This window comes from Mastigoproctus giganteus, chromosome 5 (genome assembly GCF_048544385.1).
Source record: "Mastigoproctus giganteus isolate SK-2022 chromosome 5, ASM4854438v1, whole genome shotgun sequence".
Taxonomy (NCBI): Eukaryota; Metazoa; Arthropoda; class Arachnida; order Uropygi; family Thelyphonidae; genus Mastigoproctus; species Mastigoproctus giganteus.
The window spans coordinates 208,394,291-208,420,795 of record NC_143579.1 but is presented as its reverse complement, the minus strand read 5'-3'; the positions used below and the strand labels follow the sequence as shown (position 1 = coordinate 208,420,795).

Here is a 26,505-nt window from a genome sequence, read left to right as displayed (position 1 = left end):
AGGAAGACAGTGGAGCCAGTGACGTTGTCCCCCATATGGCTACCACAAGAGAAGGGCAAGACCATCCAGCCCCACCAACTGGAAGTGCTTCCTGTGCAACTGCACTAGTGACCACACAGGAAAGAAGAAGACGCCAACGCATGAAGTGGAGCATCGAAATGAATACGTACATCATGCAAGCATACTATGCATGCAAGCAAAATGTGTATAACGAAGCTGGAGACCAATATGACAACTTACAGGGCGAGACTACATACCAAATGGCTGGAACAATTCCCAGATATTCAGGTCACCAAACAGCAAATAGCGGACCGGAGAAGGACCATCGTCATGAAGAACCTGATAGCTCCTGCAATCTTTGAAAAAATCAAGCAGGACGTGAGCGATCAATCACAAAGGATAAAGAATACGGAACCCGAGGAGGAAGAACATACCACCACCTTACCAGAGGAGGAAGAGTAAGAAGAAATACAACCCACAGCAGCCGAAGTGGAAAGAGACGAGGTCATGATATCCAGAATAGAGGACGAGTGGAAGAAGGCCCTAAAAGAATTCAAAAGAATAGACCTCACAAAGACTCATGTGATACCGAAGCAGAGGCCGAATAGAACCTTGGGGAGAGTCAGAGATCACCTCAATCGGCACATAATACCGCATTACCTCGACAGCAAAGGTGTAACACTGGAGGCCATCCACACGGATGTGTATTGTGCTGCGGTAGCAGCCACGAGGATTAACGGAGGAGAAGCGAGAGACCAGCAGCAGAAGAACCGAAAACAGAAGGAGCCACCATTTTGGGAAAGAAGACTTCAGTAGAAGATAGAAGAATTAAGAGTAAAGATAGGCCAATTGACCCAGTACCAACGGGGCAATAGGAGTAAAAAATTAATTGGAAAAGTGAAGAGCATCCTTAAGAGAGACGGCGTCCACAGCAAACATGAGACAAAAAAATCAGAGAATAGGAGAGTACTTGGACACATTGAAGCAGAACCTCCTTGCACTCAGCAAGAGACTATGCCGATACAAAGAGAGCTCCTAGAGGAAAATAAACAACTGAATCTTCGACGAGGGCCAAAGAGCCTTCTACAGGAAACTTGGAGATGAGAAAACAGGAAACGGACCACCCAACAAGAAGACTATTGAGGAGTTCTGGGGAAACATATGGAACAGAGAAGTAAGACATAACAGCCGAGCCCCCCCTGGATAGAACTAGAACGCAAGAAAACCAAGGATGTACAAGAAATCAGAGGGTGGGAGATTCTGGATGAAGAAGTACAACAGACAATCAAGAACTCTCACAAGTGGCAAACTCCAGGAATAGATAACATCCACAACTACTGGTACAAGAAGCTCACTTGAACACACACAAGCACCTGGTAGAGCAGTTCACCCGAATAATAAGGCACCCAGCGACAATCCCGAAGTTTCTCACTAAAGGAATCAGATATCTGAAGCCTAAATATGAAGATACAAGAAACGTCTTGAAATATAAGCCTCGCGAAAAATAAGCCAATCACCTGCCAATACGCCTGACCACTAGGCCGCCGTAGCCTAGTGGTCAGGCGCACGGGTGCATAAGTACATGTGCCTTGAGTGACTGGGGTTCAATCCGGTGACTACTAAATACGGTGCTGTTTCTTGTATTCTGTCTATCTTGTGAACTCCTCTGACCGTTTGGTCGTCCCGGAGTTTAAACAGAAAATTTATTTATTTAATAATGGCCGAACAGCAAAAAGGAGCCCGGAGTGTTCGATGACACATGTCGACGATGCCACCTGGCCTCAGAAACGATCCAACACATCACCACAGGATGCAAGGTGATTACCCAGACTGAGTACACTCACAGACACGACCAGGTAGCCAGGATAATAGATCAGAAGCTAGCAAGGAAATACCAGTTGATCGAAGAACGTGAACCATACTGCAAGTACGAACCCCAAGGAATACTAGAGACCCCAATCCACAAGCTGTACTGGGACCGTGCCATAATAACAGATAGGACAATCCCGCACAACAGACCGGACATAACTTGTGGACAAGAAGGAAAAGGCTACCTATCTGATTGACATAGCGGTACCCAACACTGGCAACCAGCTGACAACCCATGTGGAAAAAATCAGGAAGTACACGATCAACAACGAGATGTGGCTTATGCAACAAGTAACGACTATCTCGATCATCGTGTCAATCACAGGTGGTAGTAGTAGTAGTGGCATGTGATGCAAGAAAGCAAGTGCATGAGCTTATGCAGCATCAGCCAAAAAAAAAAAAAAAATTTACAAAACAATTCCCTCTAAATGTTTGTCCAGTTCTTCCTTAAATTTATTTAACCTATCAACTTCCACAACGACAGGTGGAAGTTTGTTCCAGCAATTAACCACCCGCTGGCTAAAAGCAAATTTCTGCACATCTATTCTACATCTGTCTTTCTCAATTTCAATTATTCCTCTTTAGGTTCGTAATCTGAACAAGTGGAAGAATCCCATCAGAATTCAACATGCTCAACCCATTCAAGGCCTTATACACCTCAATCAGAAGACCTCGCAGGTGTGTAGTCTCCAGCCGCTGCAATTTACAGAACTTAAGCCTCTCTTGGTAAGAGGATCCTTTCATTCCCCTCACCAATCTTGTTGCCCTTCTCTGTACACGCTCAAGCAAGTCTACATCCTTCCTAAAATGAGGCCTCCAGACCTGTACGCAGTACTCAAGGCGTGGCCTGACCATTGCCTCCCTATAAAAGGTATGGTGCCAAAGATCCTACATGCAGCCTAGCAGGAATAGGTCTCCCAGCGAACACCTACAAGAAACTCCAGAAAGTTGCAATCCTGAACACTTGTAGGACAGTCAGAGAGTTCCTCGACCAACAGTAACACCAGAGATAACAACAACCACCCTGTGTACTTGGTAGCAATACCCGTCACGAGGTGGAACCCCCAATCAGGGAGGAATAATAGAAGAGCAGTAATAATAATAATATCAGGATTCAAGTAAGCAGCAGTGTTGTTAAACAAGCAAATTAAGAAAGCATAGTTTCTGGCAACATTGGTAAGCAGGCATAGACTTGCACGCAGTCAGTAGTGGTTCTCGGTTCTGCAGAACGTTATTGAAATGCAAGTGTATTGTACATTTCAACAGCAAATGTTAGTGAATAATCGACGGATAAAAGTAAATGATTTGGACAGGATTTACCATCTATCGCAATGCATAATTAAAAATATGTATAAGTATTACAATAAATAACATAAAACTGTTTATGACAATTTTTTCATTATACATCATTGAATAATCCTAAAAATCGTAGAAAGATAAAAGGAAAAAAAAAATCTGGCCCGCGAATAACTCACAGACATTTTATTTGGCCCGCCATTAAAACTGTTGCCACCCCGGGTCTAAATAAAAAGAGTCGCGAGCATGAAGCGCTAGAATATTAAGCACTAGAAAAATATTCTGGCTAGAATATTTTTATTAGCTTTCTAAACCTTTCTAAACTTTTTTTTTTTTACTTTCGTAAAACTGATCATTTTTGTTAATATTTACTTATAATTTTGTGACAGTTTTAAAAATATCTAAAAAAGGTCACCTACAAGACTGTCATCTGTCTGGGTACCCTCATCACTGTCCCAAAAAAAAAAAAAAAAAAAAAAAACATTTACCACGCACCTAAAGAAATCTTTTATAAGTGCTTTAAATACTTCCTTTCAAGTCTATAATAAATAAACAAAAACACTTTGCTACATATTGCAAATGCTTTCTTTCAAATTTCTAATTAAAAAAAAAAAATAATAATAAAGCAAAATAAATATACTTCAACTCTAACGAAAATGATTGTTTTTCATATTTTACTTGTGCCGTGGTAGATGGCAGCACAATGCATACCAAGTGTCAACACATAAATATTAAAAAAATCCAGCTGGACTATTGAAATACTGATATGATATAATCAATATTTCAACAGTCCAGCTGGATTTTCGGTATAATCAGTATTTCAATAGTCCAGCTGGAGCAAAGCTTGATCGAACACAGTTTAATAGGGGAAAAGTTAAGCAGAGCAAATTCTTATATTTCTGTATAAATGCTTATGGATAGGACGTCTATAATCCAAAAATGAAAACACGGAATTGTGCACAAAATGTCAGGTCTTCTCTGCGAAATATTTCTGTATAAATGCCTTTTAAATGATTTATAAAACAGGGATTTATGAGAGATTTTGAAAATGTAGGCGGCAATCCTAATGTAACTTAAGGACAATTTTCGCAGTGCTTTATTAATTGGACGTCATTTTTTGAAGCGCGTTGTAAGCGAACCTAACATAAACAACAAAAAAAGTTTAAAAAAACAAATAAATTATTTATATAGCTCTTTAAATAATTTATTTAAAATTATTTAAAAAACTTAACAAATTTAACAAGTAAAATTCTAATTTTCATGTAAATCTCTCACACTGAGTGGACGTTCCAGAATATAAAACAAAACATTTGTTTATTTAATAAAGATCCCCAAATATTCTGAATGGCTAAGATATTGGCTGATGCTGTATAAGCTTGCTTTCTTGCAGCATGTGCCTTTACTAATGCTAATGCTGCTCTCAGCTTTGATTTTAAATAGGGTTGCCAAAAAACTCCTAAGCAAAAATGTGCAAATTATGAACTCGAGTAGCCCAATCGTATATAATTATATTATGTATATAATATGTATATAATTGTATTATTAATATATTTAAATAATGTTATATATATAAGTTATAATTAATTACAATATTCTTAGACTTTTAAAAAGTTCAGTCTCATATCTCTGCTCGAAAAAAATCTTATATATACAGTATATAAGATTTTCTTCGAACAACTATTGTTATTTAAAATATATGCCATTTCTCATTTAAAATAAATTATGTACTTCCTTGGGTGCCATAAAATTGAAAAAAAAAAAAAATAATAATAATAAATAAATAAAATGAATATATATACAGGGTGTCTCAAAAATATTGGTACAAACGTTTAGGGGAGGTAGGTAACATCTAAAGGAATGTGAATCGCATAGGAACCCATAACCGGAAACGTCACGGGAAAGTAGTAGCAGAGGCACAAGAAGCAGAAATGACACAAGACAGTAATTAGTGGCAAACATTTATTTGACATAATATTAACATTGGAGTGGCCTCCGTAGCCGAGTGGTCAGGCGCTGGAGTGCAGTAGCACACGCTCTTTGAGTAGACCGGAGTTCAAGCCCCTGACTGCTGAATACGGTCGATCTGCCAACCCGCATTGGACCAGCGTAGCAGATTATGATCCATTTCCCTCAGCATGAATTGTTGAGGAGGCTTCCATCCTGCAGAGGGTTGATAATGGCTGCACTTTATCTTTTTTTTTTAACAATGGAGTACGAGATGGATGCATTTCATGATGTTACAACAGATGTTCGAAGGTTCCACCATGAGACGCGAGGCATGCGTGACACCGAAGCATGGATTGGCGGACACGGTTGAACACGCCTGGAGTTTCTTTGACAGTAGCAGCAGCGCAGACGAGTCTCGCCACGAGATCCATTTCCGTCTCCACAGGCGATTCATACATGATAGCTTTGAGAGCCCCCCCCACAAAAAGAAATCAAGACTCGATAAATCAGGTGAGCGTGGGGGCCAGGCAACGGGTCCACCACGTCCAATCCATCGACGCCCAAAACGCCTGTTCAAATGGTCACGAACACACCTTCCATAATGGGCAGGCGCCCCGTCATGTTGAAACCAAATGTTGCGTCTCACATTTGCTGGAACATCGTCAAGTAACCCTGGTAGAACTTGTTCAAGAAAGTTCCGATATTTAGCGGAGTTCATGCGGGATGGTAACAGGTATGGGCCGACTAAGCAGTCACCGACCATACCTGCCCACACATTTATTGTGAAGCGATGTTATGCCGCATGGGGGCGCACACCGTGTGGGCCCTTTGCTAATCCATACACTAGGTGCATGTCTGCCAGCTCACAGTTCGTATATCGATGCATGCTCTTCGTGCGGCGACTACTGCTTGAATGAGTAAACCAGAAATTTTCCCTCTCCCGAACTGATGAACAGCGCCGCATATCGACTTACGGTGACGTTTCCGGTTATGGGTTCCTAGCGATTCACATTCCTTTAGATGTTACCTACCTCCCCTAAACGTTTGTACCAATATTTTTGAGACACCCTGTATACATATATATACACACACCGATCGGCCAAAAACATTTATGACCACCTACCTAATATGATGTTGGTCCTCCAGGTGCAGCCAAAACAGCTTGTACCCGGCGAGGCATGGATGTTACAAGATTTCTAAATGCGTCTTGTGGTATCTGATACCAACACGTAACCATCAGATCCTTTAACTCCTGTAAGGTCTGTGGTTGAGTTGAGACTGCAGATCGGAGTTGCTGTTCCAACACAAACCACAGATGCTCGATGGGATTGATGTCCAGGGAATTTGGAGGCCAGGGCAATACCTGGAAGTCTTCCTCATGTTCTGCGAACCAGTCTCGAACAATCCGGGCGGTGTGGCATGGTGCATTATCCTGCTGAAAGACGGCACCGTCAGAGGGGAAGACCGTTGTCATGAAAGGGTGTACCTGGTCAGCAATGGTGTTTAGGTAAGGTGTAAGGTATGTTAGAGTCTAATATATGAATATATATGTTCATATATATTCGAACATACACACACACACATATATATATATATATATATTTTTTTTATATATAAAAAAGCAACAGTTCAGAATATTAATAATAATAATAATAATAATAATAATAATAGTTTATGGACCAGGGACACTGCTATAATTATGCAGAAAGTACCTAACGACCATAATGGCTACATTCCCCAGAAGTGACATCATATATAGGGTGTCACAAAAGTCCGTACTCATAGGGTATCACAAAAGTCCGTACTCATAGGATATATTATGTTATTATCGATATCATTAATAAATATTATTATATTTTAATTTTATTTTGTACATATTGAAAAATGAGTGACTGTACCACACAGGAGAAGGTAGAACTGGTGCTGTTACATGTAACGGATGAGATCCAGCCAGAGGGAAACATGCGAGATATTTCACCAAAGGCATCCTGATAAAAACAAACCCTGTCACCCATTTGTTGGGGAACTACTTGACCGTTTAAAGACGACTGATAGTGTTTTTCACAACCCACGTAGTGATCGTCCTCCGACATCCACAGGTGATGAAACCTCTGCTAATTACCCTTGAAACTATTAACAGAAGTCGCTAAAAATCTTTTAGGAAACTCGGCCAGGAAGTTGGTATTATCCGAATGTCTGCTAGGACACCGACAGACGGGTGGAATTGTGTGAGTGGGTATTACAGACCTTACGTGGGCGACCCATTTGCTAACAGATGTTATGTTCAGTGATGAGGTCTGCTTTTACTTGAATGGTTCCGTTAATCGGAATAATTGTCGATATTGGAATGATACCAACCCCAACTGGATGGTGGAAGGTCACTCACAAACTAATCCCAAGATTACAGTTTGGTGCGCCATCCATAAATACAAGTTGGTGGGACCTTACTTTTTTCAGGGAAATGTCACAGATAAAAATTACTTGTATATACTCAAACAAGTTTTAGAACCCTATTTTGATGATCTTCCTCAAAAACTCAGGCGCAGACAATGCATCGCACCACCGAAAATCACCAATCTAGGAAAGCAGATAGATCTATGTATGAATGTACACAGATCTATTCATGAATAGATCTATGTACATTGCAGATAAATCTATGTACAAAGGGTACTAGGAAAGTTTTGCAATACAGCTTTGTTTATTTAATTTTTTCAAAGTAATTTCCTCTACATTCAATACACCTCTCCATCCTCCGAAACCAATCTTTAAACCAGTTCTGCCAAGTTTCACTAGGGAGTAAAGCACACTCGTTGTCCCAAGCCCGTAGAAGGTCCTCATCACTGGAAAACCGCCTCCCTTTTAGCTTCATTTTCACATGTGGGAACAGTGCAAAGTCGCAGGGAGCAAGGTCTGAACTGTAGGGAGGGTGCTCGAGAAGTTTCAGTCCTGTCGTGGTCAAATATTCGGTGCAGGCTTTGGCGAGGTTAGCTGGAGCATTATCGTGATGGAGGTACCAGGTGTCCATTCTTGACTTTGGCCGCAGGTTCTTCATAGATCCAATGACTTTAGGCAGGCATTGTTCAGTATACCACTTAGCTGTGACTGTCTTCTGCGTGTCGAAAACGACACGTTCCACAATTCCACTCGATTTGAAAAATACAGCTATCATTTTCTTCTTTACAGATCGGGATTTTCTGACAATTACGGGTGTGTCGTCATCATCAAAGACCCAAACTTTGTTTTGAGCCTTGGTCGGCAGATCGTAATAGTACAGCCAAGTCTCGTCACCTGTCACGATGTCGTTCACATACCGAGATTGTCCCTTATCAAACTTTTTTAACATCTCCCGGCACCAAGTCACACGTCGTGTCATCTGCTCTTCAGTCAGTTGATGCGGCACCCAGAGAGAACAAAGTTTCTTCACGTGCAAATGATCTTGCAGAATCGAACGAATTGCTGGTGCATTTAGGCCCAAAGTATCCTCTATCTGTTGGTAGGTCACTCGCCTGTTTTCGTCAAGCATTTTCCTCACAGCAGTAACGTTTTCCTCCGTAACTGACGTTCGTGGCCTTCCCGGCCTCTCAGAATCCTCCAGAGTGAAATTTCCCCTTTGGAATTTTCTATACCACCTGAATATCGTTGTACGATGTGGACAATCATCATCTAGTGCAAGAGTCATTTCTTCTAAGCACTGGTCTATGGTTAAACCACGCACGAAATTATACCGCAAAACTGTCCTTATCTCATTTCGTGACCACGATGCCATCGCAAGCACTTTACACTCTCACTATTAATGAATAACTGAGCCCATCGACTTGGCGCGGCGGCTACTATGCACGTATGAACATGTCTCAACATGCAGCAACAAGCAGCTTCCTGTGATTCATTGTTGCGTCATATTGCAAAACTTTCCTAGTACCCTTTGTATGAATGCATAAGGAGTTCATTTTGAGCATCTCAATAATTAACGTGATTAAAACGTATTTTATTTTTACCTATGAGTACTGACTTTTGTGACACCCTGTATATATATATAATTGAAAGCAACTTAGTCACTTTCAATTATTATATATATTATTGCGACGGTTATGACGCGATGAATAATCAAATTTAAAAACAAAAATTGTCAAGAATTGAATTTTTTACTATTACTTTCTCTCATATACCAAGGATCCCCGAACGCTAGATACATGTGGCTCACGGAGCTATTCTGAGAGTAGCTCTCAGAATCAGCTGAAGCATTCGCTGCCTGTTTAGGGAATCCCTAAACGTCGTGATTTTCTTCTAAACGTGGAAGAAAAAAATATTTTGTATTTTTCACTAGAAACAGTAGTTCTACAGTGCTACAATACAATAGATGCTAATAAACTTTTGTGAACGTGCAACCAAAACACTACCTAGTCTAATTCTAACATGCTAGGTTACAAAATAAAATAATTTTTTTCTCATTCTATGCTCAAATATTTTTAACAAATTGAGTTCTGCAACATTTTGACTAACCTTGTAATTATTCGTCACCAAACAACCTTCAGTTGTTCAATGGCGTAAATTTAGAAATGCTGATAATATACTTTGAAAGTCAGTTGGCGAAACGTCCAGTATTCCAAACATTTAAAAAAAAAAAAAAAAAAAAAAAAGAAGAAAGAAAGGAAAATATTTTCCTCCCGACAACATATGTGGGAAATTTGGATAATAACTGAGAAGAGAGATTCGTAAAATAAAACCAAACCTAAGTTTAAAAATGAAAACCAATACAGTAATAAATCGAACTTCTCATAAAATAAATAATTTTATCTATCTAGTACTTCATATCTAAGAAGATATTGATTTCGTTTTTTTTATTTTTCTTCAGATGTATCTTCACTATCGATTCCCTAAATAAGAAAGCTAAGCGAAATATAAGAAATCTATGAGGCGAATTTATCGTACAGCTACGGTCGACATTTTATAGCCCAGCTAAAAGAAAGACGCAAAGGCATTGCTATTTCAAATTGTAAGGCTGCGTGCCACCCCTCCCCGAGATGGTCGTTTCAGTGCTTATTGGTACATCGGTAAAGAGAAGGGCTTATTAGGCGCCCCCCAAATACAGTATCTGATAATCTAGTGATGGTAAAAGCCCAAAGATGGGAGATACGAGTGCCAGTACGGGCTACCAGTATCCTTGCCCGGGGAGCAATTCTTTAAGGGGCGTCAAAAACAGAAGAACGAGGCAAAGATATATATACGAAAAATATCTTTTGGCATCTTCCTTGTGAGCTTATTACGACAAAAGGTGATACTTTTCGGCGTCAGCAAAGGAAATTGAAGCTAGACTTTTCCAATTCGTGGCAAGCGGAATAGATAATATACTGCAGTAGCGTAACCATGATTTTTTTCTCAGCAGGTACATTCACAAAAAAAAAAAAAAAAAAAAAAGTGCCAACTGCCTAATGCTAAAAAGCACCACAATACCAGATTTCGGCGTCAGGGAGTACAACGTACCTACCTTGGCTATGTCACTGCTATACTACCACGGAAAACTACTTGAAATACAATACACATTTGTTATGCGACATTCACGGGGATTCACGGTTATCTAAATTTCCCGATTACACTGGTCGGCAAAAAAAAAAAAAAAAAAATTCGGCTCGCTGTTAAATGATTCTTTAGATATGTTGGACTGAATTCAAATACGGCAATCATTTGCTGTAATGCCAATTAAAGAAGAGATTAAAGTCAAAAATTAAATTTCTAGTAAAAAAGATTTCATATATTTTAAGAAAATGTTGCATACAGTACTAAATATTGCACTAACCTCATTCTTTTTACAAATATTTTATCTGATAACAAAGAACTTATTTTGTCGTTTTTTGCCTTTTATTGGTGGCTCCCGTACGAGATTCCAACAGTAGTTTGCCAACACATCTGGTCTTCGTTTTCCTTGGTGTCTTTTTTCCATTTGAAAAATATCTTGGTGAAATCTTTCACGGTGTTCATCGGAGGCCGCTCCCAAGTTTTCAGGAAAAGAGTATAAATGGGAATGTAGGAAATGAAGCTTTAACGACATGGTGCATCCCAACTCTCTGTACGCTAAAATTAGCTCATGCACAATTTCACCGTAATTTTGTGATTTCTCATTGCCTAAAAAGTTCTGGCAGACGTTTTCGAATTGCTTCCAGGCTCTTATTTCTATAGCATTTAATTTTTTAGTGGATTCCTCATCATGGAATAGCAGTTTTATTTGAGGACCCACAAAAATTCAGTCTTTTATCGTGACCTCACTGATTCGGGGAAACAAGAAAATCCTTCTCCTTTTTTTGTCCATCGCTTTCACAAATATTTTTATCAAACCTAGCTTGATATGCAATGGAGATAATAGATTTTTTAACCTATCCACCAAAGGAGGATGTGCTACATTTTTCTGGCCTGGTGTAGTTTCTGAACGGTTTGGCCATTTTTTTACCCTCTAGTGGCAATCTTTCGCTCGGCTGTTCCGCTCGTATAAAAAGCGATCCTGAATCAGAGTCAAATCCATAAATTTCTGGTGGCCTTGGCACTGCCATTGTATCACCTTGAGGAACCGGCCTTAGAGCAGAGGTACGCTGGGATATCCTACTTTATGCTTGGATTTCCCAGAAAAACCAGAAATATTGGTCATGCAAAATCTCCGACCTTACATCCAAAATAGATGTACAAGTTAGTACGCATCATTTCAGTACATAGCCAGCTACTTAAGTAGTTATAAATTGGCAGCACGAGTTGCCATAATATTGCACTACTTCGAATAAGTAACACTTCACCATAGGAAAAGACTATTGTTACTTATTAACGGATACCATCACCTATACGGCACCGTTTGAAATATGACATGGGATAAAGATCTCTGTTATCCTCATACTATCCCTATTAGACTTAGGAAAGCAAAAAAGATGTAGGAAGGTGATAGTAGGAGAGGAAGAGATGCCGTCGAAGGAAGAAAGGGTCAACTGATACTACTGAAAAGCTCATAAATTCCTCGAATAGGCAACGCTTCTCCAGTAGAGAAGATTGTTGTTACCTATTCTCGGAAACTCCGCGGCCATCAGCCTCCCCCCAGAAGGCACCGGTTCGGAGCTGATTGGCTCCTCTTCGGTGGGTGGGCAGGCACCCAGGTGTTGCAACGATGACAACCCAGTTCCGAAGTATAAATCCACAATATGAGAGATGCCTGGTGGTGTGGAATAATTTAGATTACGATATAGTTTAGGGATAAAGCCTCAGGTTATGTAAAGAGTTTAACTAATGTACAATTTAGTGGAATTGCATCATTTCAGCACATGGCCAACTACTTAAATAGTTATAAATTGGCATCATTAAGTATATCTCTTATTGGGTTGTCATCATTGCAACACCAGGGTACTTGTCCACCCACTGATGAGGAGCCAATAAGCCCCGAAAGGGTGCCGTATGGGTGATGGTATCCACTCAGAAAAAGTAACAATAGTCTTCTCCTATGGTGAAGTGTTACTTATTCGAAGTAGTGCAATATCATGGCAACTCGTTATGAAGGTATTCACAATATGAGATACACTTAATGATGCCAATTTATAACTACTTAAGTAGTTGGTTATGTACTGAAATGATGCAATTCCACTAACTTGTAATTAGTTAAAGTTAAACTCTTTACGTAACTCTGAGGCTTTAGCCCTAAACTAGAGTTCCAAAATAGAGTTCATGGGCTTTTCTCACAAGTTGTGACAGTGGCTTCCGCTGCGATTTTAATTAGAAGTGATAATTAAAAAATCGACCGTAGTGAATGCACCTTTCCTTGCATAAAAAGTTTCAATCAGTATAACGTAATCTTCGTGTAATAAGTAAATTCTCTGTAATTTAAAAGAATGTATTTACCCGACGTTTCATTAATTTTGTGTCAAAAAGAGTCGACTGCGATGAGGAAGGTACTTTCTAATACGGAATGAAAGAAAATTATCGAAATTAGAAATCTCAATTCTGGAATATAAGCAATCCCAATTCTGGATATAAGAAAACTAGCCCTTCTCTAATACCATCTGCCTTTTCTTGTGATGTTGTATTTGGGGGGTTTTGACACAAGGGGTCATATTGTGCCTGTTCATGGTTTTACTTATGACTAATTCTACATGTTATTATGATCAGAGACAATTATACAAATTGATTCGTTTCAAATAGTTAAATAGTTCTTCTAAATTTGCATCATTGCCAAGAATATGTGATAAAGTTAAAGGTTCCTGCAAGTTGGATAGATAGGGAGCTAAAGCTGGATTTTCGGATAGTTGATTGTTGGGGACATTCAATGAGAATATGCTTTATTTTTACCTGCGACTTACAAAAGAAACACCGAGGACGGTACTCTCCCATAAGCAAATACAGATGAGTTGGATGGGAATGGCCGATGCGTAGTCTTCTCAGAATCACTTCTCGCTTGCTTCTAGATGCCCACAGCTGTGGCTCTTTTTTTTTTTATCTGTAGCAGTTTATTATTGATTTCAGTTTGCCAGAGGTGGAACCATTGTTTTCTACATGTTTTAATAATGGATTTGTAGTCAGTGTAGGGCACTTTTAGTTGACAGGAAGATTCAGTGTTGGGATATTTAGCAGCGTCATCTGCACTGTCACTGCCTGCGATTCCGACATGACCTGGGATCCAGCAGAAGGTAACCTCCTGGTTGCCTGTTTGATAGTGGCATAATTTAGATCACATCTCTTTAAGAATGAGATGAGAGGTAGAAAAAGTACATTCAATGGCAGTGATTGTACTTATGGAGTCTATATACATCAGAGATTGCTTGATATGGTGGTTGTTTATGTTATATAGAGCTAGTTTTAATGCAAACAATTCCGGTATAGATACTGCATTCAATAGGAAGAGACACAGCTGCTGAGAAGGTGGAAGAAACTGCTGCAACACCGATCTCCGATTCTTGCTCGCCATTAGCATCCAACAGTTTTTCAGTAAATTTAAAATATAAAGAGCAGTTCTAATTAATTTCATTTTTAAAAATTATAAGGTGGGGAGACTCAATCCAGGTTAGGAGAACACTTCTCTTGTCTTTTTACCCAAATATTAATCCTCACACCCTGGTTACCTGAACTCTAGGACCGCCTCTGAATCGCACACCGGCTCATAAGACCCACCCACCAAAAATATATTTTATTGCATATACATGTATTTGAAACACAGATTCACAAGTACTTACAAAAAAAAAAAAAATGTCATTATATAAGTAAGCTTTTATCGGTACTGTTATACTCACCACTACTGTCTGTCATACTCACTAATACTAATAAATATGATCTAAACTTTCACTTTGTCTTCAAAAACAGTATCATCTTCAGTGCCAGCAAGTGAACTGTCAATGTACATTAATTGCAAATTTCTTAAAATTTGGAATTCCTACGATCGGACTATCCGACGCAAAGGAATTTTAAGAAAACATTTTAAAGAAAAAAAAAAAAAAGTGCGTCTTATGGTCGTACGGTATTGTATAATGTGAGAGAACTTGTTAGAAGTTCATGTAATTATCTATTTCCCAAATCAAGAGTAATAACCTATTAATAAACGGGCTTTTCGTAAGTCCTTTATTAATAAGCTTTTAATACAATAAACTCTCGTTATAGTGCTTTCGAGGGGGCTGGAAACTACTTTTTTTGAGGATATGTTAAACATTTTTTCAATATTTTGATGTATAACACTAATTTTCAGGATTTTTTTTTTTTTTTGCAGTGTTTTTTTTTTTTTCCAATGGCTAATATGTAAATCGAAAAAGCCTGCACACAAGAGTTTTAAACGGGAGCGCTATAGACATTAAAAAAATGCATGATATTTCATAGGATTGACCACGAGGCCAAAAGTAAAAAAAAAGGGGGGGGAAGAGCGTTATAAGGGAGTTTACTGTATTAAATTACAATACATTTGGCACAGAGACATCCTTTCTTGTTCCGCCTCTAATACGGCCAAATGTTTCGGAAGACACCCTGGGATTTTCGAAAAATGAACGACACTCGCCATCCAGGTATCTGGTAAAAGCAACTGTATTCGTGCTAGAAGTAAGCAGATCAACGAAATATAATAGATGGGTCAAGACGTGACTTCCAACAAGAAGTGATTGCAGGATACAAAATTAACAATCAATCTGTTCCCTTAGAAACTAAGGTATTGCAGTGGCACGAATCATATGACGTAATCGCAATATGGGAAACGTCAAAGTGCTATTACAACTGGGAGTTGTTTCTCGTGGTTCGAATTTGTACCATTGGTCGTCATTCCTGGAACAATGAATGGTATGCAGTATACTGACATTCTGAATAATTCCATTCTTCCTACATTGTGGCAACAACAGTATGAGAAGTGCCCGTTTCCGTTTCTGCATGATAATGTATCACGTCATACGGCACAACCTGTAACCATTTGGTTTGAAGATATGGGCGCGTGCATAAGTTTCATTGACTGCCCAAAGCTCCGACGTGAACACCTCTGGAATTGAACTGGGGCGTCGGCTTCGGGCCAGACTAACACACCCGCAGTCAGTAGCCGAATTGCCTATTGTGCTGAAGGAGGAAGGGACCAAAATACCACCTTGTTATCAAATATTATTATTATCTGTTTATTAACCACAACAAACTGTGGGTCACCCCGGGACGGCAGTGTGCCAGGAGGGTGAGAGAATTACATATTGAGGTGCAAGGAACCACATGTACAATGTACAAGAGTACATACGTGCTCGACCCGAGATATTTACATAATTGAACTTACATACGCTTGAAATAAAAACAAAGTTTATAGCAATAGATATCAGAATTTAAAAAAAAAAAAAAAAATGCAGCAGGCAAAAAGACTAGGTTTAGGTGATCGTCACAGGTTCAATAGTTGGTAACAGTTCTTGAGGAATTCCTTTCTGTAGAGCTTGTCCTCCTCACAGAACTTATCAGAGTTGATGCCCAATTTATTGTAGATTTGGAGGCAGTTGTTTCCAACCGGGGTGCCGCGGCACCTTAGTGTGCCGTAACAACATTCCAGGGGTGCCACATAATTTGGGTTTAAGTTACTTAAACTTATTTATTATTATTTTTTAAATTTATATGTTTATTTCATCATAAAAAGGTGTACAGTATCTTTTTAATTTTGTGATTATTTATATTTGATCTTTACTTAGTACCTCTATATAAAGAATAAAATTATTATACAGTATACTGTATATATAATTTGTATTATGAAATGTAATTTTTATAATTATATTATTGTAATAACTATCATATAACATATATATTTTTTAATATTTTATATATATATATATATATATATACAGAGAGAGAGAGAGAGAGAGAATCAGATATAACAGGAATAAAATTGAGTAGGGGTGCCACAAAATAAAATAAATTACTGAGGGGTGCCGTTATTAAAAAAAGGTTGAAAAACCACTGCCCTAAGGGAATCAATGTTTGTAAGTGTAAACCGCAGAGGGTGGCAGGAGTCGCGGCGTTCACCTCTTGTCTTCTTTGGGCCAGAGATTAATGGGGATACGGATGGAGCATCTATTCGGCCTGTGATAAGCCGAGCTGGCATGAGTGCATTTCTTGTCGTAATGAGAAGTCTCCAGGGAGTGGTCTCTAGATTAGCTTGGAGGATGGATCTAGAGATAGTAAAATGGTGACCCATCACCCTGTTCATCCATCTGAGCAATCAATATTCCAGACTGAGGTACTTGAGAGGCAGGAGCAGAAGACCAAATTTCAGATGCGTAGAGAGAGATAGGGGTAATGCACCTCAGGATGTACCGACAAAGCAGCGCTGGCTGATGCACACCAACGAGCTATTGACGCACTGCCCAAAGTGCCGCGTACATCTTCTGTCTCATCCTGACAAAGTGAGGCTGGAAGGTGAGTCCAACATCCCAGGTGAGGCCTAGGTCTGTGTGGGAAGTTACCCTTTGCACCCTTTCCCCGCCAACGAAGATTTGAACATAATTTTTAACTTTTTTTTTTTTTTTTTTTTGTTTGTCGGTAGTTGAGCAGATTTGGAAGGATTCAAATGCAACCCAATTATGGCTATATAGTTTTCCAGTTTCGTTATCTGTGTAGAGAGGCCTGTTGGTTAATATCAAGGATCTGATCAGGATGGTTTGAACTCACGTAGAACTTCAGATCATCGGCATAAGAGACAAAGTTAGAATTACATGCTAGGAAAGGTTCCAAAACTGCTGCGAAGAGGATTGTTGAAAGCACACTCCCTTGTGGGATGCCTCTTGTGACGTCAAAAGTTACCTGTAAAGTCGCCGAACATTAAATAAAATAAAATAAATTTTCTGTTTATACTCCGGGACGACCAAACGGTCAGAGGAGTTCGCATGATAGATTGAATACAAGAAACAGCACCGTATTCAGTAGTCACGGGCTTGAACCCCGGTCACTCAAGGCACGTGTACTTAGGCACCCGCGCGCCTGACCACTAGGCTGCGGCGGCCTACATTACTGGGTTGAGCAGCACAATCTTGATCCCCAACGGGATATTGAAATCGTCGACTGTTCATGTGATTACCGCCAGCGCTCATGTCTTGAAGCACTACACATAGCTACCAATAATAGTACTATGAATCGTACGAGGGGAGTACACTTACACTCTATTATAGAATGCGATGAACGCTGGTAATCATCACATGTACGTAATTTTGCATCCGACACCAGACTCGTGATAAATGATCACGCCCAGCTGACTTGTGCTATTGTAACCATTAATATATACTGAAGTACACCATTCACACACTAGCTGATGAAGAGACACTCCGCTTCGAAAGCTACTATCTATGAATTTTAACGCTTTTATTATATATATTTTAACTCTCTTATCTTGTTGTATTTTAACGCTTTTATCTTATTTTATTTCTGTTTTATCTTATTTTAATAAATTTATTTTAACCAGTTAGTCGGTCGTCGCAAGAAACTTTGATGAAAGTTACCTGGTTTGGAGTCTACTGACTGACGAGAATACAGTGTATATACAGACGGAAAGAGACAGAAGGGCTCTCAGAGGAGCGGTACATAGATCCCATCAGTCCTCGTCGAATACTGTTAACCAGCAGTTCAGTGAGGTTTCCTAGAACTGATATTAGTACGAGAACAATATTAGTGATTCCATGTAGCTCGCTACATGGCACCGGATTTTAAGGTATAAGAGCTGCAGCACTTGTACTTTAAAATCACAACAGAACGCAATGCACAACCAATCATAATCGGTCCCTGAAAAGCTGTGTTATGGAGTGACAAATTATAGTATCACTATAATCAGTATTCTGATGTTAGTATTTGGGTCAGAAGGATGTCCAAAGAACGCTATTTACCAGAGTGTGCTATTCCAACAGCGAAGTTAGGCTACATATTGCGGGCGTGTTGGTTCTTACCGAAGCCGACGTTCCACTCCATCCCAAAGGTGTTTAGGTCAGAGCTCTATGCAATCAGTGAAATTTATGCACGAACCTGTGTCTTCAAACCAAGTCACTACAGGTTGTGCAGTATGATATGGTGCATTATTGTGAAATATTGTGCATTATTCTCCAGTGGTGAAATCACCACTGGAGTTGTTTTTCGTGATTTGAGCTTTAACCACTGACCACAGTTCCTGGAACAATGAGTGCCATGCACTACTTTAACATTCTTGACAATTCTGCTCTTTCTACATTGTGACAAAAGCATGAGGAAAGGGGCTTTTATTTCTGTTTCTTTTCTGTTTTCTGCACAGTAATGCACCATATCATACTGCACAACCTGTAGTGACTTGGTTTGAAGACACAGGCTCGTGCATAAATTTCACTGATTGCATAGAGCTCTGACCTAAACACCTTTGGGATGGAGTGGAACGTCGGCTTCGGGTAAGAACCAACACGCCCGCAATATGTAGCCGAATTGACCACTGTGTCGAATGATGAATGGACCAAAATACTGCCTTCCTCCTGTTATCAGAAAGTACTTTGGCGTATACTGATGAGAACACGACGCATAATTAAGGCCAAAGGTAGTTTGACACGTTATTAAATATAATATCAATAAAAAATTCTTCGAAAACATGAATTGTGCGGTTACTTTTGGCATAGTGTTTTGTGTCAGGCACCACCGGTGGTTTCCCACATCTGCGCCATGGTATTTTGTGAAGAAATACAGAATTTCTGTAAAAGCCAGAAAAAGTGTAATGTCTGGTTTTTGTCAGAGTAGCGTTATATTCTGTTGTTATGTCACTGACTTCTTGGCCGCAGGACTCCTAATGGGACCCCGCGTTGCCCGCTACCACCACTGGGTTACTTTTGGAAATACAGTGTATGTCCACGAGTTTTTTAATTTCAACATCTTGTATTCAAAATTAAGTAGTTTTTGGATACCTACGCAACTGTAAGCTAAAATTTTTCACATCTTTTCTTACGATAAACTTGTTATCTTCAATGTAAACTTTATTTTATAATAGCCTAATACAGAAACTGAACCTAAGCCCGGATAGGGTGAACGCACTTAAGCGATTACGCTTCCAATTTTAGAGCAAACGTCATACCCAAGGAGTAATTACGATGCATCATAATAACTAAGTTTTGGTTTAAAACTTTCCGTTTGATAGAAAGTAGGAGTACTTTGTTTTAAATTGCTTCCGATTTATCCCAAGGAATCACATATTAAGAAATATGGACCACGCGGCTTACGGAAGTAACGGAGGTAAGAAACTATTTTCTGTATCATTTCTGAATATATATGGGCAATTGATTATTTGTAAATTCGTTTTTAAAGATGATACACTTATTTGAAACATAATCCATTTAATACTTTGGTAGATAACTAGTATTTCGGGTAATGGAAATTTTCTGAAGGTCGGATTAGAGAAACCATGTCACTTTCCTCGCTTGCTTTGGTTCTAAGTCTCAGAAGAGCATTTGTTTATCCGGTTAGTGATATTTATATATTCTCCTGGCTTAGGACACGAAGCAGTGATCGATAATGATAGGCCATTACATTTCATTTCATTTCGTAGCAAATAGTAACAATTCATGATTTATAAAAAAAAAAAAATTAAAAACAGAAAAAAAGCAGAGGATTTATGCACGAACCGAGAACATTTCTCACATCTGCCGAATTTCGGATGCATTCCTCCAACCAGCACACGGCTCAACAAGTCGTGTTCAAGGAACAAAATATAAAATTTCATGAACATACATCCACTGGGAGTCAAGTTATTACAAACGGACGGATAGACAATGAAATAATTGTAGGATTTCTTTCTCCCGATCTTAATAAAAAAGACTGGGCAAATCTTTTTAAAATTTCATGAAATCTATCTACTAGAAGTGTTTTGTTACGTTTGGAAGAATTCACGGGCAGACAGACGGACGGACATTGTGAAGACAATAGGCGTATTATGCATATAGCTAACGCATCTAATTATACTATTATATGAACAGGGGCAGTCGCAGCATTTTCTAGAGGAGGAGGCTACAGCAGTGTTCCGGGAAATCATTAAGCTTTAATCATCACGTAGTGATAAAAAAATTCCACATTATTTTGATCATAAAGGGGGGGGGGATAGCCCTTTAGCCCCTACGTGTGACTTAGACCCTACATACGAACACAAGTTAGGTAATGTCGTAGTGCGTTACACGCACATTCGATTTTTATTTCTTCAATGAACTGCATTTTGTCTTTTTTTGTGATTTTCCTGTGATTTCTCTGTTTCGATTATTTCATTACAATCTCTCGATTACCACGTTTGGCTAGAACAGTTCCAGGAGTCACGTTGCAATGTGTTTCTTCATTTGCAGTTACAGTCAAGTCGACTGTCTCACGACAGCAAAAACTGATAAAATGTTGTAAAAGCGCCCAAACTTTCTCGCACCAACCAAAAATGACTGTCAGAATGACAGTAGAGCAAATTGGATTGGATAAGGAGAGTATTCGTCAAAATTTAACGATCATGCTTCGTCAATAAGAAAGCATCGTCTCACTGCTTTATCACTGTTTCCTATCGATATTCTTCCTATTTTTGACGAATTTTGAACCTCAACTAAACGTTGAACAAAACGTTGACCTTGGAGAGTTTTGTATCTAAACTGAAATTTTACATTAGATTTTATACTGGACTCTATGAATTTTGTAACATTTAATAGATTTTAACCAAAGATTCAAGTGGCACTCAACTCAATTACAAAAGAAATGGACTTGACGAGTTCTGCATATAGACTCCTAAATAACATAACATATTTAGTGAATAACATATACCCACCCTGCGCATTTCTCTTTTGTTTCCAGAATTTTGAATAATTCTGTACTTTATTATTATTTTGCAAAGGTAAGGAACGTTGTGGCCTATAAGCACGTGATTAAAATAGGACTTTATTCTAACGTGCAAATTATTCTATGAATCAGCATCCTGTTAACTAACTATACTTGTTTCCAAATTTTAACCAACACCACTACTTTGTAATACTCTATATTTCCCACATATACAAATTTTAAACATGTAATGGACACGTCATTTCACACCTCAAAGATTGGTTTCACCTCCCATATGCAAATTAACATGGCCTGACTCACGTGACTAATATGGCTAGTACCACACAGAAGTGACGTAGTCGCTTGTATAGATTATCTAGTAAACTTTATAAAGAAAGAGGGTCAGGGAAACGAGCTATTTCTCGTTTGGTAAGTAAATTAGTCTAATTCTTTTGGCATCACCTCAGCGATGCCAAAGGAATCAGATGTCGGAATGTTTGATTGGAAAACTATTAGAAATCTTGAAGGTACATAATCTCAAGAAGATGTAGTAAGATGACCAAATGCTGGTCGTGAAATTATCCAACCATATCATGCCAGCAGTCAATGACTATTATAAGAATACCTGGAGCAAAAACCTTTGGCGAAGACAGACACCTTCGATTGCTGACACGAAAACCAATCGAAAACAGTCTCGACTAGTCCCGCCCTCAGGAACGTCTCCACCATAGGAGATAACTTTGATGTATATTCCTATTACCCCCAGGTCACAGAAAATAGAGCACGTGAACTGGTGTTGGCATCATCACACAGACCCAGGACCAATCGTATTATTTAATGATGAGTCCAGTTTGGCTCTAGAGAGTGATTACAGAAGCACATTCCTCTTTAGGAGACATTCATGGCATTTTCCTGATAACGGTCAGTACGCTCACCCAAAGAGATTCCTGATGATTTTGGTATGCATCTCTTTGGGAGTGCGAACCGACCTGTATATGCTTTCAAGGGGAAACATTACTGCACAAAGATGTAGAGATAACATCCTACGCCCCTATATTAGACTTCATGCCGGTGTAATAATACACGATTCCATTTTACAGAATTACAATGTCCAACCACATCACGCCAGACTGGTTCAGCACTATCTGGAGATGAACACCCTTATAAGTTTTAAGCAAGTTGGCCACCGCAATTTAAATCCGACTAACATTCTTCGCTAACCTTCAACCAACTTCACACTCTCTCCAGGAGCTTAGAAGTACTTTCAGGGATGGGCGGCACTGCCCCCTGGCCTCATCAACAACGTGCTGCGTCGCCACGAGCAAGTCCCTATAGATCAACAACTGGCATCCCATCCACAACTCCACTCGTGACTCGTCTCTACAATTTGTGCAGGAGTAATAATTATTATATTACCTTAATTGCAATCAATAAAATTAAGTATTATTTTCTGTTTACTGATCTTACAATATTCATTAGAGATCATTACTTGAGAAGTTGCGATTGAGTATTTATATGGTTACTGCGTTATGCTCCATTTGAAATATGGATTATTGCATAAGTTTTGAAACTAGTAAATATAAGTGAAGCAGAATATATTTTAATTTTAATCATTGAATACAATCATCCTATGTTTCTAAATTAGGATTTCATTAATACTTTCAGAAACTGCAAGGGATATGAATCAAAAAGCAGCCGGAAGCCACACTGATAATCAAGCAGGCAGGAACATTAAGCGTAACAGACATAAACACATTACCCAACCATCTGACCAAATACCAGCTCCTGACCACCAAGTTGCAATAATAACTCAATTTTCTGATATGCAAAAGAGTCCAAAGAACCAAAGAAAAACAGATATAAAGCCAATCCATAATAAGCCAGTGACTAAGCCAAGAAATGAAACAAACTTTCCAAGTAGACCAAAATCCGGTATTGAGGGTAAAACTATTCAACTAAATTGCAACTATTTTCAGGTTATGTTCAAGGACGAACAAATTTACCATTATAGTGTCGAAATCGAGGAAAATAAGGAATTTGATAAGAAGATCAATTCTCGTATAAAGTGTGAAATTATAAACTTAGTAAACACAGAATACTTCAGTGACTTTTATTTTGCCTTCGATGGCCATAATAATATTTATACTATACAGGAACTCCCTAAAGAAAGGACACAATTCCTGATTACAACGTCTGCTAATAAGAAATGGAGAGTAAGAATCAAGCCAGTTAATAAAGAAGCAAAAGGAAACATAATCAGTTTTGGATCACTGCAAAACCCGGAGGAGAACAATTCTTCTCTTACTCAAGAAAAAATAATGGCTTTGGATGTTATGTTCAGACAAAGAAAACTATCAAACACAGAAATTGCGTATAAAAGATCTTTCTTCCCGTTCAGTGAACAAGCGCTCCACCCACTAGATGGAGTAAGTGAAATATGGTATGGTTACTTCCAGAGCGTACGTGTATGTCAGAGGGGCATTTTACTAAACGTTGATATGACAGCAAAAGCCTTCTTCCGCAGTGGACCAGTTATTGATTTCGCCAATGAAACTTTGAGAACGGATATAAGAAAACATCGTCGAGGTTTGACAGATTCTCAGATTACTAAACTTTCTAGGAAAATGCGGGGTTTGAAAATAAAAGTAACTCACATGTCGTATTCAAGAAGATACTGTGTTGCAGAAATAACAAAAAAACCAACTAGCGAAATCACATTCCAAATTAAAGAACAGACAATAACTGTTGCAGCATACTTCATGGACGTGTACGGGAAGGAGTTGCTATATGAGTATTTACCTTGTATTCAAGTTAGTTCCAAGGATAACCAAGTATTTTTACCTTTTGAGGTGTGCGAAATTATTGAGGGACAGCCGGTGAATTTATTAAGTGACATGCAGAAAGCTAAAATGATTTCGCAAACTGCTAAATCTCCACAGGAAAGATTTCAAAAGATCTGCCAATCTATTGAAGAAATAACTGATCGCGTTCCATTAGAAAAATTTGGGCTTCATGTAAATATTAATCCTATGAAAGTGGAAGGCCGAGTTATTAACCCTCCAAAGATTGAGTATGGGAACACGACATTGGTGCCTAAAAATGGGTCGTGGAGTTTAGAGCGAAAAATATTTTGTAAAAGTGCTACAATCGACAGGTGGGTGGTGCTGAATTTTTATTTTTCGATCTGCGACTTGGCCACGCTGAAGAAATTTGTCAAAAACCTTCTTTTAACTGGTAGAGATATGGGATTGAATTTTTCTCTTCCTTGCGTGAAAATAGACTGTTCACCCAAGGAAGTAGCTGACATATTAGAAAACGTTAAAAATGAACAGAAGGCAACATTTGCATTAATTTTGGTTTCGAAAAACAATAACAGAACCCTTCACGATGAAATAAAATTCATTGCAGAAACGCAACTTGGATTAGTTACGCAATGTGTAGATGCTAAGAAAATCAACAGTTCTAAATGCAATGTCGCTTACATAAAGAACTTGTGCTTAAAGATAAACATGAAGATGGGTGGGGTAAACTGCGTTCTACATATACCTGATAAACCCCCTATTTTTCAAAAACCTGTGATTATTATCGGGGCTGATGTGAATCATCCCGCATCAACAGAAAGAGAGAAGCCATCCATTGCCGCAGCAGTTGGAAGCCTTGATGGGTACCCAGCAAGATATGCAGTTTCTTTAAGAATTCAAAGGTCAAGTCATGGAACACTTAGAACAGTGGAGATAATCGAAGATTTAAAAGGAATGGTCAAAGAACTATTGAGGGCGTTCTATCTCAATACCACACTAAAACCAGAAAGGATTATTTTCTACCGCGATGGTGTCAGTGAAGGGCAATTTTTGCAAGTACGAAACTGGGAAGTTGTTCAGATTCAAAAAGCATGCCAAGAACTAGAACGGGATTACCTTCCCCAGCTGACTTTTATTTCCGTTCAGAAACGTCATCATACCAGATTTTTTCCACAACATCCTTCTGATGGAGTGGGTAAGGGCAATAACATACCTCCTGGAACAATAGTGGATCGAGGTATTACAAGTAAGGTACATTTCGATTATTTTCTCTGCAGTCATGAAGGGACCCAAGGTACAAGTCGACCACCACATTACATGGTACTTTATGATGACAACAATTTTACAGCTGATCAACTTTACAAACTTACTTATGCATTATGCATGACATATGCAAGATGTGCAAGGAGTGTTTCTATTCCTGTTCCCGTATATTATGCCCATCTTGCTGCTTTTCGAGCAAAGGAGTACTTAGGAGCCCAATCTTTCAGGTCAACTTGCTCCTTATCACATTATGAGCATTTGATAAAGGTAGTAGATGGTTTTGAAAAAGAAATGTATTTTGTATAAGACACATGAATGGACAAAAACTCAAAGGTCAAAACTTATATCAATAATCTAATTTAAATTTATTAATCAGTTTCTTGTATTTTGTATTTTTTTTTTTTTTCTAAACTGACCACAATTTTTATAAATTCTAATATCTCATTTCCGTAGTGAGACTGAGACTCTTTGTCAATTTCTCAATGTTCACGTTTATAACTAATTGCAAACATATTTTATCCAAACGTTTGTAAAAAAGGAAAAGAAATAAAATATAATAAAAAATAATTTTTGTTGTGTTTAATTATTTAGAACTGTATCAGAAAAAGAGAGTCCTCGAGGGTAGCATAGTGGTTATAAACAACATCATCACTAAACCGGCAGGAAAAGGCCTGGGTTCGAATCCCGGTAATAACGCCAGGGACTTGGATGGACATGGTGCACTAAGTGGTTACGTTTGTATAAAATTAAATAATATAAAATTACGTTTGTAAAATAAAATTAAGGATAGACTGCTGTATCTAAACAGTCAAACTAGATGGTACAGTAGTACACGCGTTTCAGTTGATCATATTGTGTATTGAGCACTCTAACTCGCATTGACTCCTGCATGATTAAAAAATCGTCTACCACAGCACATATTTATTGTTTTGTTTCATTATTGATTTGCATCAATTCAAAAGAAGGTTCGGTCCTTTCCAAAAAAGCTAATAAAAATAATTATTATTACTGTATTGCCATTTTCAAAAATTTAATATAGTTATATTGTTTATAGCTAAAGCTGAAAGTACCGTCTGTTAATTCATTAAAAAGT

The 26,505-nt window shown here is 38.6% G+C and overlaps 1 pseudogene; it reads left to right on the top strand.

Moving 5' to 3' along the window:
- Positions 1 to 25,718, top strand: part of LOC150086048 (protein argonaute-2 pseudogene) — a 28,627-nt pseudogene extending 2,909 nt beyond the window's left edge.
- Positions 25,719 to 26,505: the final 787 nt, after the last annotated feature.